We start from the raw sequence: 13,276 nt of genomic DNA, 5'->3' as shown, positions 1-13,276 counted from the left end.
AGTTTTAATAAGACAATTCTTTCAAAGTGTTGATATATTTATAAACAGTATTCTGCATCTTTCTAACACCATTTTACTACTTTCTTTTTTGCTTATGTTTGTTTTATATTTGTTCTTTTATTAAATTGTATCCCCATTTTTGAATGTAAGCTCCTGGAAGACAGGTCATTTATCTGTTATAATTTCAGCTTTCTGATTTGTAATTGGCATGTTGCAGTATTTAACAATAGCTAATGAGTAACTGACTGGCTGAATAAATGAATGAATGTGAGTGCATATTTGATAAACTCTAACTAGGATTTGTGCCATGTCTACAATTCTAGAAATGTGCTATCTATTGTAGATTAAATACCTGGTCACAGTTCATAGCACTTAGCTTTTAAAAAACTTTCATAATAGCCTACTCTTTTGCTCTTACCTCAAAGGCCTGGACTCTTCTTTTAAGCCATTGCTTTAAAGGCATTTGTATATTTTTCTAAAGATGCTTAATGAGTTGGAAATAACCATGCATGAAGCCCTTTTAGTATAACCTTTACAAAGTTAGCATTTGCAATTTAAAATTCTTGTTAGATAACTTGCTAGAGGAAGATGTATTCATTTGTATTAGATTGTTTCTACTTCAGATCGTTTTGAAGTCACTTTTCAAGTAATTTAAAATATGAGGTTATAGCACAGTGGCAAGTGTGGATCCTGAAAGACAAATTCAGACTTCATTTGTGGGATGCTCTGTGGACAGCTTTGCTTGCAGCATTACTGCAGAGACGGAAGAAAGAGTATGGATACAAGAGCCAGAGACCTGGCAATGACACATTGAGGATGCTGAGGGACAAAAAACTAATTATTATGAGTAGAATTTTAGAATTTAATGTCCTGGACATTTCTGAGCATCGCTGTTCCACAAGAAGAGGGGAAAAATGGAGGAAAATAGTGAATGACCACAACTGCCACAGAGTTGTGTTGGCTTTGGCTTTGCTGCCAGAATGCTGCTGAGCTTCTGAAGACTAAAGTGATTTTTTTAGCTATAGTGTATGGCAAAATGTGCTGATCCACAGGGTAAGGAATAAAGGAGAGATGTCTATAATGCTCTATACGGTAGAGACCAAGTGCCCATAAAAAATGTACTTAAATAGAAACTATTTTTCTTCTTAGTTAAAAGTAGAACTATAGCCTAGAGGGGAAAAAGCCCTATTCTCTAATCTTATTCCTTAGTTAAAAGGCAAAGCAAGGCCTGGAGAGTTTGCAAAGGTATTTTTACCTTCGGATTTATGTTTTCAACAGTGTCTATATTATTAAAAACATATTTCTCTATAGACCATATTGATGCCTTCTAATAATTGAGAAGTGTGATTTTCCTGTCTGGCTTGGTTCAGAACCACTTCCCCAGATTTTCTTTGTTTGGTTCCTTCTTTGACACAGACAAACAAACAACTTTAAAGGCACATTAGCCTGCGATGCTGGGACTTTCTGTGCTGAGCTCAGATGCAAGGATGGACAGTGAGGCTGCAAGCCAATCAGGTGCTGCCCGTGGAGATGCTGGGGTCTGTACCACTTTTATGCATATTCACTCGAAAAAGATGCTGCTTCCCTGACACAGCAAAGCCGCTTCCTGCCTTGTGCTGGGATCCCGAGGTGCCAGTATGACAGTGGTGGAGTATTTGAAGTCACTTGAATCTGAAAACTAAAGCTTTGTTAAGATGGAAAGTTAAATTTAAAAATTTTTTCCCCTTCTGGAAAAACAAAAGCAGCAAGAAGAATAAGCAAAAAGAAAAAAGAAAAAACAAACTTATGTCATTTTTTACTTTTAGGAGTTTGAGACCACTAACTCAAATATATTTCTGCATTTTTTCAGGGAAATCTGAACACCATTACTGCTTCTTATGACAGGCAGTTCATACTTAATACTAATTGACTAACACAACTGAAGTGTTGTTATATCTTAACCTTCCTAAAACAATTTAAAGACAAAGTGATACACACATGCTAACGTGCTGCTAGTTATAAGGGTTCCTGAAATAATCCGCATCACTCAGAGCTGACCTTGACGCTCAAAAGCTACTGTTGGATGCTCAAGCAGGGATGCATGAAGACCCACACTGTGGCCCTGACCAGTTCTGCCTCTACTTTGACCTCGTGCTTGACTGCTGTGTCAGGGAAACTCACGGGGCTTCATCTCCCAGCAGTAAATGAGCAGAGCAAACACTGGCTTTCTTCTACGACTTTCTGTTCTCATCCGCAAATCAGTTCATTTAGGGAATTTTGCTACATGCCCGGGTTGGGTTTTAAAACAACATATTGGTGAAATTTCTGCTTTAAAAAAAAACTAAAACATTATCGGACATTTTCGCCTAGTCAATGAGCTTTGTTCTCATAGAGGTTAGAAGAAAACAGTTCTCGAGTAAAACCCAGACATAAACCCAAACTCACAAACAAAGCACAATGACAGCAACAGCGAATGAACCAGCTGCCACGGTGGCACGGCCATTTACTAATGCGTGTGGGATTCTGTGGTTGTGCACTTTGTCTTCCATTAGGTCCCATGAGTCCTTCCATGAGAGACAGGTTACCATCTCTCAGTCTGCAAGTGTAACTGTACACAGTAACCACCCTCTTTCAGTCTGCCCAAATCTAAGTGTGATGATTCACAGTGTTGGCTACCTACTTTTTTATTTTTATAATTGGAAGAGAAACCTGTGTTTCTCTTCGAAGAGCATTTCTTGATGCCATTTGACCCGGCCAGTTTTAAGCTTCCTCCTTGAACTTTATTTCCAGTCATTTTTGGTATTTTGTATCTTTCCATCTTCCACTCAGGAGATCTCTTTCTCCTGAGTGGTGAGCATTGGTCTGTACAATTCTCTCTAGGGCTGCCACTGTATACATTTGAATTCTGTAGTTAACAGGTAATACATTGCCAAAGCATTGCATGTGGTTTTTCCCCGATCAGCTTACTCAGACACCTCACTGTCACTTCAGTGAAACATGCTCAAAACTGAACCAATGCCATCTTTTCCCAATTCCCCAAAAAGTTGTATATAAGCTTGCTATACTCTTTCTCCACACCACACTCCAGGACTAATTTACCTTAGTTTAGTTCAGTTCTATCTTAGCGTCGACCATACCCTTCTTTCAGCCAAGTCATATTGCTTAGCTCTAGTCTTTCTCACTTGTCCCTGGAATTACTACAAATATTTTTGATTTCCACTTTTTCTCCACAGTCTAATCAATGAAGTGGTTTAAAAGGATAGATCTGCTTATACGTTACCTCTCACTTAAAACTTTTCAGTTTTCTTCTGTTGCTTCCCAAATACATATACAAACAGCAGGACAGGAAAGGTCCTTCCTAATACCTCTGCTGGGCTTCACAAATTGCCCACAGCAACTTCACTAGAAGTCAACACAACTCTTAAAATTCCAAAACATTAAATACTCTGTTTTATATCTCTATTCCTATACTATTAATTTTTCTTTATTTTTTTGCATTTGTATGTGATGTGTATGTGTGTATGCATGTTCGTGTGTGTGTGTGTGTGTGTGTGTGTGATGGTCTCTTTGTATATTTGGGCTTGTACTCACACATGTTCTTGTACATTCTGTTGACATCTATTACCATCCTTGATCACTTTCTACCTTAAATATTGAAGGGCTTCTCACTTAATCCCAGAACTCTCCAATTGGCTACTATAGCGGTGAGCTTGCTTTCTCTGCACCCTGAGTCCTGGGGCAACAGGCAGGACACCAGGCCTATGTGCATGCTGGTGATCCAAACACAGGTTCTCTATGCTATTTTTATTACCTGGGATGTGATTTACACATGACCAGCCTAATGAACTATTCATTATGTAATATATATGGAATATATATACATATATTCATATATACTCCTCATAGACCATATTAATTATTCCTTTTTGGGTTTCCTAGTGTTTTCCTCTACCTTGTTCAAACTTCATTTGTTTTCCATATTCCAACATATTTTATTTGTGAAACTCCCCTTCCTTATGTTGTCCCTGATAATGATCACTCTGTCCATCTGTATCATCATTTTTCCAAAGGAGTCCTCAAACATAGTTGAAAATAATAATTAATTATGTGGCAATATTTGTTGAGGATTTCATGGTCTATCCTTGTGGCTCTTTCTCCCATTAAATAAATCTGTGTATAAAAGAATAAAATTGGAATAGGTTGGTATTAACATCCCAAGAGGATACGTGGCCATCGATGGGCAAAGGTCGGGAGAGAGAGAGCATGAGCGTTAGGGGCACTACTGAAGGTTAGATGGAGACCACCTGGAGAAGAGGATGTAGTGGGAATGTGTGCCAGGACAGAGATAAAAGTGGCTGTAATGGAAATGGTGGCTAAGCAACATCAAAGAGGCAACTCTCCTGTAAACAGAGTAACTATGCTCTCATTCTGGCAGAGTTACAAGTGGGTGGCGTTTGAGGGCCTCTGGTAATGGTCATGACAAAGGCTAAGGAAAGGATTCAGTTTTGGTCTAATAATTCTTTTACTATAGGTAGTCATATGCTATTAAGGCATGGTAACATGAAATAACAGGTCATACTATAGTATTTCAGTTCTTTATGTTCATGTTTACCTAAAGATGTTTCTTGCTTACAAAACACTAAATGCTATTAATTTAGAGTTATTCTCCATTATAAATTTGTTCCTCCGTTTGTCTCTCTGCTGACTACAAAGGTGCTCTCCCTGACAACGATTATTTTTGGGTTGCTATTGAGTTCTCCAAGCAGAGCTCAGGTAGACCCTAGGAGTGGAAAGGAAATTCATGTGATTAAAACAAAATGCTGCAATGTTTGGCTTAAGAAGAAAAAGAACATGGATATAAACATCGTTAGACATTTGTTTATAATTAATTCTAATGATAGATTGAAAGATTTGAAAGCAACAGGAAGTGTAAATAACAAAAGGAGAAAAAAGAGAAAAGAATAGTGTTAATAATAACATTTGCAGATGGTTAGCATTTTCTCTGTAAAGTATTGTTTTAAACTTCTGTTAAATCTTGCCAGATCCTGAGAGGTTGTTTGTTCTAAGGTAGAATATGTTACCATTGCTGCAGCCTTAGTAAATTCTGCTGAAACATCTGTGAAATCTAAGGCTAACACATTCACAGTATATGCATGTACTTATATGTTTAGCTGATAGGCCCCTAAATCACTCAAAAGTTACTTTTGTATAGCTATATTTCCAGAAGAGCAAGTTGTAGACTTTAGAGTATTCATATATTATTCATGGCTTAAACCGTGATTTTTCTTGGCTAGAACAAACATTTTCAAAATGTTCATGCGTTTGCATGTTTTTCTTGTGTACATACCTGCAATCAACCCCTTCTTTGACTTCCTAAACAATGAAAGCAGAATCTGAACTGTCTAAATCATCACAGTGACAGTAATCCTATACTAAAAGATGTTCATAATATTATTTCAAAGGATATATTTCAGGATGTTCTGTTGCTTTTCAGTTACATGTATCTTGTTTTTCACCTAATTATGGATTTATGAGACCTTCATATTTATTCTGAAGTTGGAATTCTTAAAGTACCTAAAATATTAGAAAAATGCAATATCGATATGACCCCAATTTGAACAATTAAATAAGAATATGGAAACAAAATTAATTGACATTAATGCATGTCAATTAAGCATAAATACAATGGTTAAAAAAACAGAAAAAGCAAAAATACAAGTTCAACAAAAATAGAGTGTTACACAATGATATTAGAGTTTCAGTACAGTCGTTTCTGCTAAGAATAGTAGCAGACATACATTTAAAATCACTTTAGCTTTCTATTTCGGTCTATTTGAAAATATTAACCCCTCCTGAAAAAAAAAAGTTTGGTACTGAGTAGAATTCTGACCACTGATTTACTAAAGGGTCTGAGAATGTGTAGAAAGCAACTCTGAAAGCTCTGTGAAAGTATGAGAGTCTGTTCCTTAGATACCCTTGGAGGTTTTGGAAGCTGATTTCACAGTTTATATTTCACAAATTTATATTCCCTCCGTGATCTGTGTGGATGAGCATCATCTTCCATTCAAATCACGGGTAAATATGTCACTGCGATCAAATGCCATTAATCAGATACTCAAAACTGCTTCTGAAGAACACAGAGATCTATTTAATAAGGTATGAAGTGCTTTTAGCCTCGTTCTTATGTGTTTAAGGCCTGTGATTCCCACAGATCGCTCTGCCATGATGTGGTCTGGTCATGAGATGGAAAAACACGGTGAAGTTATGCCACAGAAGTTAAGAACTGAGTCCAGGGAACCTTTTTCACCTGGGCTGCTTTGAGCTCAGGCGAGAACCTGTTTTTTTTTTTTTTTTTCTTTTCTTAAAACAATGTTTTCCTTCTCTGAGAAGTTCATACAGTGTAGTTTGAGTTTTATTCAGCTTCCTTCTCCTTAGTCCTCCCATAATTACCCTCTCAATCCTCTTTCTAATTTTGAGATTCCCCTCTACTCCAGTAAAGTCCGGTTTGTGTCCAAATAGTCGGGTCTGACCTGGCCTACGGTTGACTCACCCAGGAGCTTCAGCATTAAAGGAAACCAACTCTCCTTTTCCAGCAACATCAAATGGCAACAGCTCCTGGAGTAATGGTGGGATTTCTTGTCTACTTCCCCTCCTAAGCTGGAATTTGTGTGAATTGAGTGTGCAGAGGTCTTATATACTCTATCACAATCGCTGTGACTGCATATGGACAACTACCCTACAACACTTATCTTGATGTTATCCACCACCTCGGGCTCTTACAGTCTTTCCTCCCCCTATTCTGGGAAGATCCCTGAGCCCCAGGAGGGTTCATCATGCTTATTTTAAGCTCTAAAAATAATGCAGGTAGATTTTTCCTCAGTTAATTTTTTATTAAGTATTTTATGACGCTGTAATCAAAATGAAAAAGATAGTTATCAAAGTGCTGAGTCCAAATCCTGCAAACATTTCTTTTCATTTTGCACCATATTTCTTGTCATTCTTAAAACTGCATGCTCACTATCATTGACCAATGGTTCATATATGAAGTTGTATAGTTGCCAAAAGTGCCAAATATCTTAATAGCATTTCATTTTGTGTATGTAGGCATATGGAATTTCACAAATAGTTTTCTTCTATTTCTTAGAATTTCCTTTTCTTTTCAAAAGAATATTTATATTTTGGTAGAATCTCCACAAAAAAAAAAACCCTATGTAATTTATCTTTACAACCAATAATGAACCTAAGATTCAGAAAATTAGACTCCCATTTCTTTGTTCATCATGACTTCTCTTTTAAGCAGGAATTAAAGGGAGAACATGTATTTCAGAACAACCCTAAATGTGTTAAGACTAAATTTGACAAAATAGCCTCTTTGCTCCAAAGAGGCTACAGGTGATCTAACTCTGTGATAAGCATTTAGACATCACATTTGGAAAGTCCATTTGAAAAATCTAGGTTGTCATTCTGTTCATGCCTTCTTCCTGGCACTCAGTGGACTTTGTAACATGACCCTGATGTAACGTTCCCAGTTGTTCTTGTTTCATCTTCTTGTTCTAAGTCTGACGAGATTGCTTGTCAGTTTCTGACTCTCCCATTATTTTCTAGACAGTTTTCTTGGTTATCAAATTACTTTCTTGCTCGCTTTTTATTTTAAACTTTCTCTTTCAAAATGCCCCAATTTTGATATTCTGATGACTTTTTACTTTAAGAATATCTTGAATGTTGTTTTCAATCTAGCAACATTTGGCTATTATTTTTTGAGGCATGCTTCACAATTTGCCAGTTCTATTTCAACCTTTAAGAGTCTTTTTGATCCTTGTCCTTCTCACTGGGGCGATAATGTATTTGTATTAGACAAACATTTTAGAAGTTAAGTTGAATCATCTCCATTGATAGCTCCTATTTACATAAGACTCTAGGAAATTATTCAAATCACGGACGCGTCTTGTTTGCATAGACAAAGGTGGTGTACCAGGCTCTCCCCATTATATTACCTCATTAAGCCTCATTCACCAAACATGGGTTGAACACCTAATAATTGCAGGTTGCCATGTTACTCTCTCCTATAAATAGGATCAAATATAATTACATAATCATGTATCAGAAAATATATAATTATATACATCTCACATATTCAAAATAAATTTCTAAAATAAAATAATTATACCAACGTGCTATCAATTACATCTTGTCTAAACAAAGACAAAATACTCATCTTTGTTCAGTGTCGTGTAAATCCTGATAAAAAGAATTAATCCTTCTACTTGGGAGAAACAGACACTGAGACATTCATCTTATTCAATAACTTTTTCACAAATGAAGGAAAAATTGTTTCTTCTCAGCTCTTTGGTTTCTTTTTGTTTCAGAATCTCTGATTTTAGCTGTTTCTTAGAATTGCTCATAAACAGGAGAAGAAATAAAGCCGAGGTCTCAGGAGCAGCAAACAATTGTGGAAAAATCATGAGGTAATATTGTCCTTGCAACATTTCCGGCCTACTTTTCAGGACCCAGGGGAATCAGATAAGCATTAGATGCGAGTCCAAAACAAACCACAGAGGTCTGTAAGCCACTGCCCACCCTTGGTATAACTTTCACAAGCAATTAACTTAATAGAATATATTCCTTTTCCCTGATTAAAACAACCAGAAGATGAAGCAAGTACCTGGGCGTGTGTCATCTGACAAGTCACTGTCTTCTTGTAAAAATCCAGGTGGTGCTGCCTTCCTACAATGACCACACTCTGATATGTAAGCCAAAAGACATAAGCAGTGCATTATGGGTAGAGAGTTTATTTTCGTTATTCTTTTGAAATCCTCAGCTGGTATGGAAAACAGACCCTTTGAGCTAGAACAGCAGTTGTGCAGGTAGACTTCCTACTTTGGGAAAAGACCTGGTCTTTAGCTTATGGGAATCGAGCCGAGCAGATGTGAAAAGTTCAACCAAAGGAAGAACAGATTAAATGCACTTTTGTGGTTGAAAAACCAAAACAGATGTTTTTATTAAACCACAAAAACCTGAACTCACTTAAATAGCACTAGGTGTCTGAATTTTAAATTCGTATTTTAAATAATTAAAGCATTAAAGTCATAAAAACTAGTGTGTGCCCCTAAACTCTTAATCTTTAAATTAAGGAGTTTGTATATTAATGGGAAAAAAAAAAACATAAAAACCATCCAGGAACATAGTGTCACTCTCATTTGCTTGTCATCTGAAAATGACAAAGCACCTCAAATTTATAATAAAACCTTTTAGAGAATTTTATTATTTTATTCACATTATTTGAAAACACATTCATTAAAAAGTGGCAACCTCTTTGCAGAATAATCCTGAAATGTGTAGATTCCTGTTACTCCAAGGTCAGTAGTGTGAACAGAGGGATAAAGTCAGAGAGCAGAATGAAGACAAGGCTAATGATATATGCATCCACAAGCTATTGGCCAATTTACTGGAATGCTTTCCCACTCATGACAACACCTACCATGGGAGATAAGATGATGTGGGAAAGCAAACTCAAGTCACGCAAAGCTGTGCCTACTCATCCATATATAATTTTGCTTTTCCATAGTTCAATGTTAACAGTCCAGTCCTCTACTTTGAAACAAAGGTTGAAAGTCTAAGTTAAGATAATTCAGAAAGAGAGAGAAACAGAGACAGACAGACAGACACACACACACACAGAGATAGAGAGAGGAGGGTTCTCAAAGTTAGACAACTTTAATCATTAATCTAGATACAATTTAGTCACTGGGCCAAGAGAGATGAATTTAGCTAAAATGGAGTTTAAGAATGAAGTATTTCACCTTTATTTGGAAAAATGACTATTACATGATGTGTGATAATTTAGGAGAGAGCTGGGAGGATGCCAGGATTCTCTGTCAAGCAATAAGTGAGTATTGGGGGGATAGAAGAATCCTTAATGTTTATCCAGTCTCACTGGAAAGATCCGCTTCTCCACTGTGACTTTAAAATTGGGAAATGAATGAGGGTGACTTCCAAATTGTCTGGGGATATTTTTTTAAATTGCACATAATTTTCTTTTTATATACACTTTTCAAAAGTTCCCTGAGGTTGTCTTGGCTCCCAGCCCTCATTTCCCCGTTCTGCCCTGACCTCCCTGAGAACTACAGTCTTTATTCTATTTTCTTCTTAACACCTCCGTGAGAATGACCACTGCTTCACTTTCACAACCTACAGAATGATCAGACCATTAAATCAGCCATGCTTCATGCAAGAATGCAGTGCATCGTGTTGGTTATATACTGAATTCATAACAATTTAGCTACGTTGTATAAAATAAAATGTTATTCAAACAATTCTCTTTTTTCTTTTTGTTTTTAAAATGTGACTACTAGAAAATTTAAATTTAGAATGACTTATATGACTTACATTTGTGTATTGTAAAATGTTTTTATTGCATAGTTGTATATAGTGATAAAATAATAAGAATATTTGATTGCTTAGGAAAATAATATGTCTTTACCTTTAGTCAGAACAATTTTGAATATGAATTTCATTTAAAAATTAAGTTGTTGCCAATTCTTTATTTTTTTTATTTATTTTATTTTTTCTAAAGACAGGGTTTCTCTGTAGCTTTGGAGCCTGTCCCGGAACTAGCTCTTATAGACTAGGCTGGCCTTGAACTCACAGAGATCCTCCTGACTCTGCCTCCTAGTGCTGGGAAGGATTAAAGGCATGCACCACCACCACCTGGCTGTTGTCAATTCTTAGAATTGCAAGAGTGTTGACCAAGTTGATGATGGTAGAGAATGGAAAGGGCACGTCAGCTCTGTGAGGGACGACCCTGCCTGGCTGTGTAAAGAACAGTTAGCTTTAAAGGGGATAGCCACTGTCTCCAAAAAAAGTTGCACACATACAAGAATAAAATAAAATAAAAGTGAATCTTAAAAGCGACCCTAAAAAATATTTTCCCAATGTGAAGCAAACTGTTTCTTACTTCTTATTCCTTTCAGACATCCACAGCCCCAGGGCTGTTGCTTTTGGTTCATACTCAATCCATGATCTTCATTCAATATGAACTTAGTTAGTTTTCTGCTTCAAACCAGCTGGTGTTTGACACCCAAATATACAATGTTATATTTGTTTTTAATGTAATTTTCATTTGCATCCTCAATTCTAGATTATTGAGATGTGTTTGTATATTTACTCTATATTGCCAACTATGCTATCTCTTTTAATCCTATTGTTATTTTGAAATTAAATCTCTATCTCTTTTTATCTCTTTCTGCATCAATTAATACATTTTCAAAACTGAATGAATCTAGAGGACTATAAGTGTTTGTTAATATGCAACTGGTGAGCTTTGTCTCAGTGAAAAATAAACAAATGGTTATAGTTCCTTTTATCTGAGATGAACTTAAATTATATTATATTATATTCCCTGCAGAATACAAACCAAGAGATAGGAGAACCAAGAGAGGTAGAGAGAAATAGGGAAGACCAAATAAATGCCTCTTGGCTTCAATTCTTGCTGTGCTCCTTCTTTTTATGTTGGTTTGAACATTTTGTCAAGCTGAGTGTGTGTCTTGTTTTTAAGGTTTGTTTTTGGATATTTAATATAGTTACCAAAAGAAGTCAGGCTGCTTGATATGTGTAATTGTTGAGAAACAGCTGTAGAAAAAAAAAATCTCACTCTGCTCTTCTTATTGAGACATGTTAAAAGAATTTCAAGGGCAATTTTGAGTTCAAGTTATTCTTATGCTACAAATAAGAAATGAAAGCTTCAGCAACACACAACTTTTCTTAGCTATAGCATAACTGCCCAGCAACAGCCAATCACCATTTTATACGTGAGTCCATGATACATAATTACACATGGGAATCAGGATATAGTGTTACTGTGGTATTTATTAATCTCCCAACCCAGAAACTTTCTCATAAAATAAAGTTGTTATTGAAACATGACTTATTACCTTGAATATTTGTTAGTTGGCTGGCTATTTTCTTCTTTTATTTGTGAGCAGAATTTTTTTTTAAGTCGCTTAGCTTTGCTGTGCTCTTGAGTCCTTTAACAACTGAGCAGGTATTCTTATTGACCTAACCCTTTTAGTGTGGTGGAGGACTGAATGAAAGAAACAAAATGTGAGCCCTCTCATCTTTAGAAATATTCATTGTCAGGTTTTTCCAACTCCATTTCTCCAGATACTCTTTTTCTCATAAAGCAAAGTTCATATAGTTTTTATGACCCAGATGAATATTCACTATTTTCATTGAGTTTTCTCTGAATGATAATATTCTATGCTAAATTTCCCCCTCATGATATACTTATCAATGAATCATTGCTTTTTTTTTTAAAAAAAAGTTGTTTTATAATTACCTGTTTATTCAGTAAATATGTATCAAGTGTTTGCCATAGTTCTAGTATATTAGGCCCCATGATGGAACAGGAGCAAAAAATAGATAAATAAATAAATAAAATAAAACTACCATAGACCTGGTCTATTATCAAGATAGTCCACTTAAAAATGCTGTCTAGTGTAAGCAGGGAATTCCTAGAAGCAAAAGGAAAATATAGATCACTCTCTCTTCAAGCTGGAGTTTCAAGGACCGTTTATGAAGCATCCATGCCTGTCTTCATGCCTGTGGCCTGATTTATGTGCCCTTTTATAGTTCTCCAGGCAATTTAAATATGCAGCGAGAGTTGAGGGCAAATGAACCTTAGTCCATCTGGGTGAGGTGTGGAGCCTTGGTTTAGAGGATGTTCACTCATGCCCATCTTCCCAACCAGTGGAGTCTACTGGCCTCTTCCCTTTTGCACCAAAGGTAAAAATGTCAAAGAAGTCTGAAAAGGTTATGCTTATTTTCTTAATAATAATATTATTACTGTTAGGCTATGCAAGCAGCTAGCAAGTTATAGCCCTGAGGATCGTTCCCACCTTCTTAAATCTTACAAGTCATTTAAAGAAGTAAATATTATGCCTCAGTAACCCTTAGCCTTATTAGTGAACATCATGCACTACCAAACCATTCCTAAATATTACCTTCAGGTTTTCTTCTTAGAAATAATAATTTTCTGGGTATAGTTGCATTACCAATTTATACAAAAATGAGAAAATTTTGTGGCACCTAAGCATAGGAGATGTAGATATTTTATGTAATCACCCAGAGGTATACCTTAAAGGTTAGCTCAGAGACAATATCATTAAAGGTATGGAGGTTAACTGGAGGATGGAGTTTTCATCCTTGTACTACTGTACCTATGTAATTTGTCTGTTTTCCCATCATACATCATCCTGTCTTTCTAATTTTCTATGTAAAAATACATAAAACTGATAAACAA

The sequence above is a fragment of the Chionomys nivalis genome, chromosome 22, assembly GCF_950005125.1.
Source record: "Chionomys nivalis chromosome 22, mChiNiv1.1, whole genome shotgun sequence".
Taxonomy (NCBI): domain Eukaryota; kingdom Metazoa; phylum Chordata; class Mammalia; order Rodentia; family Cricetidae; genus Chionomys; species Chionomys nivalis.
Note: the sequence above shows the minus strand (reverse complement) of the source record.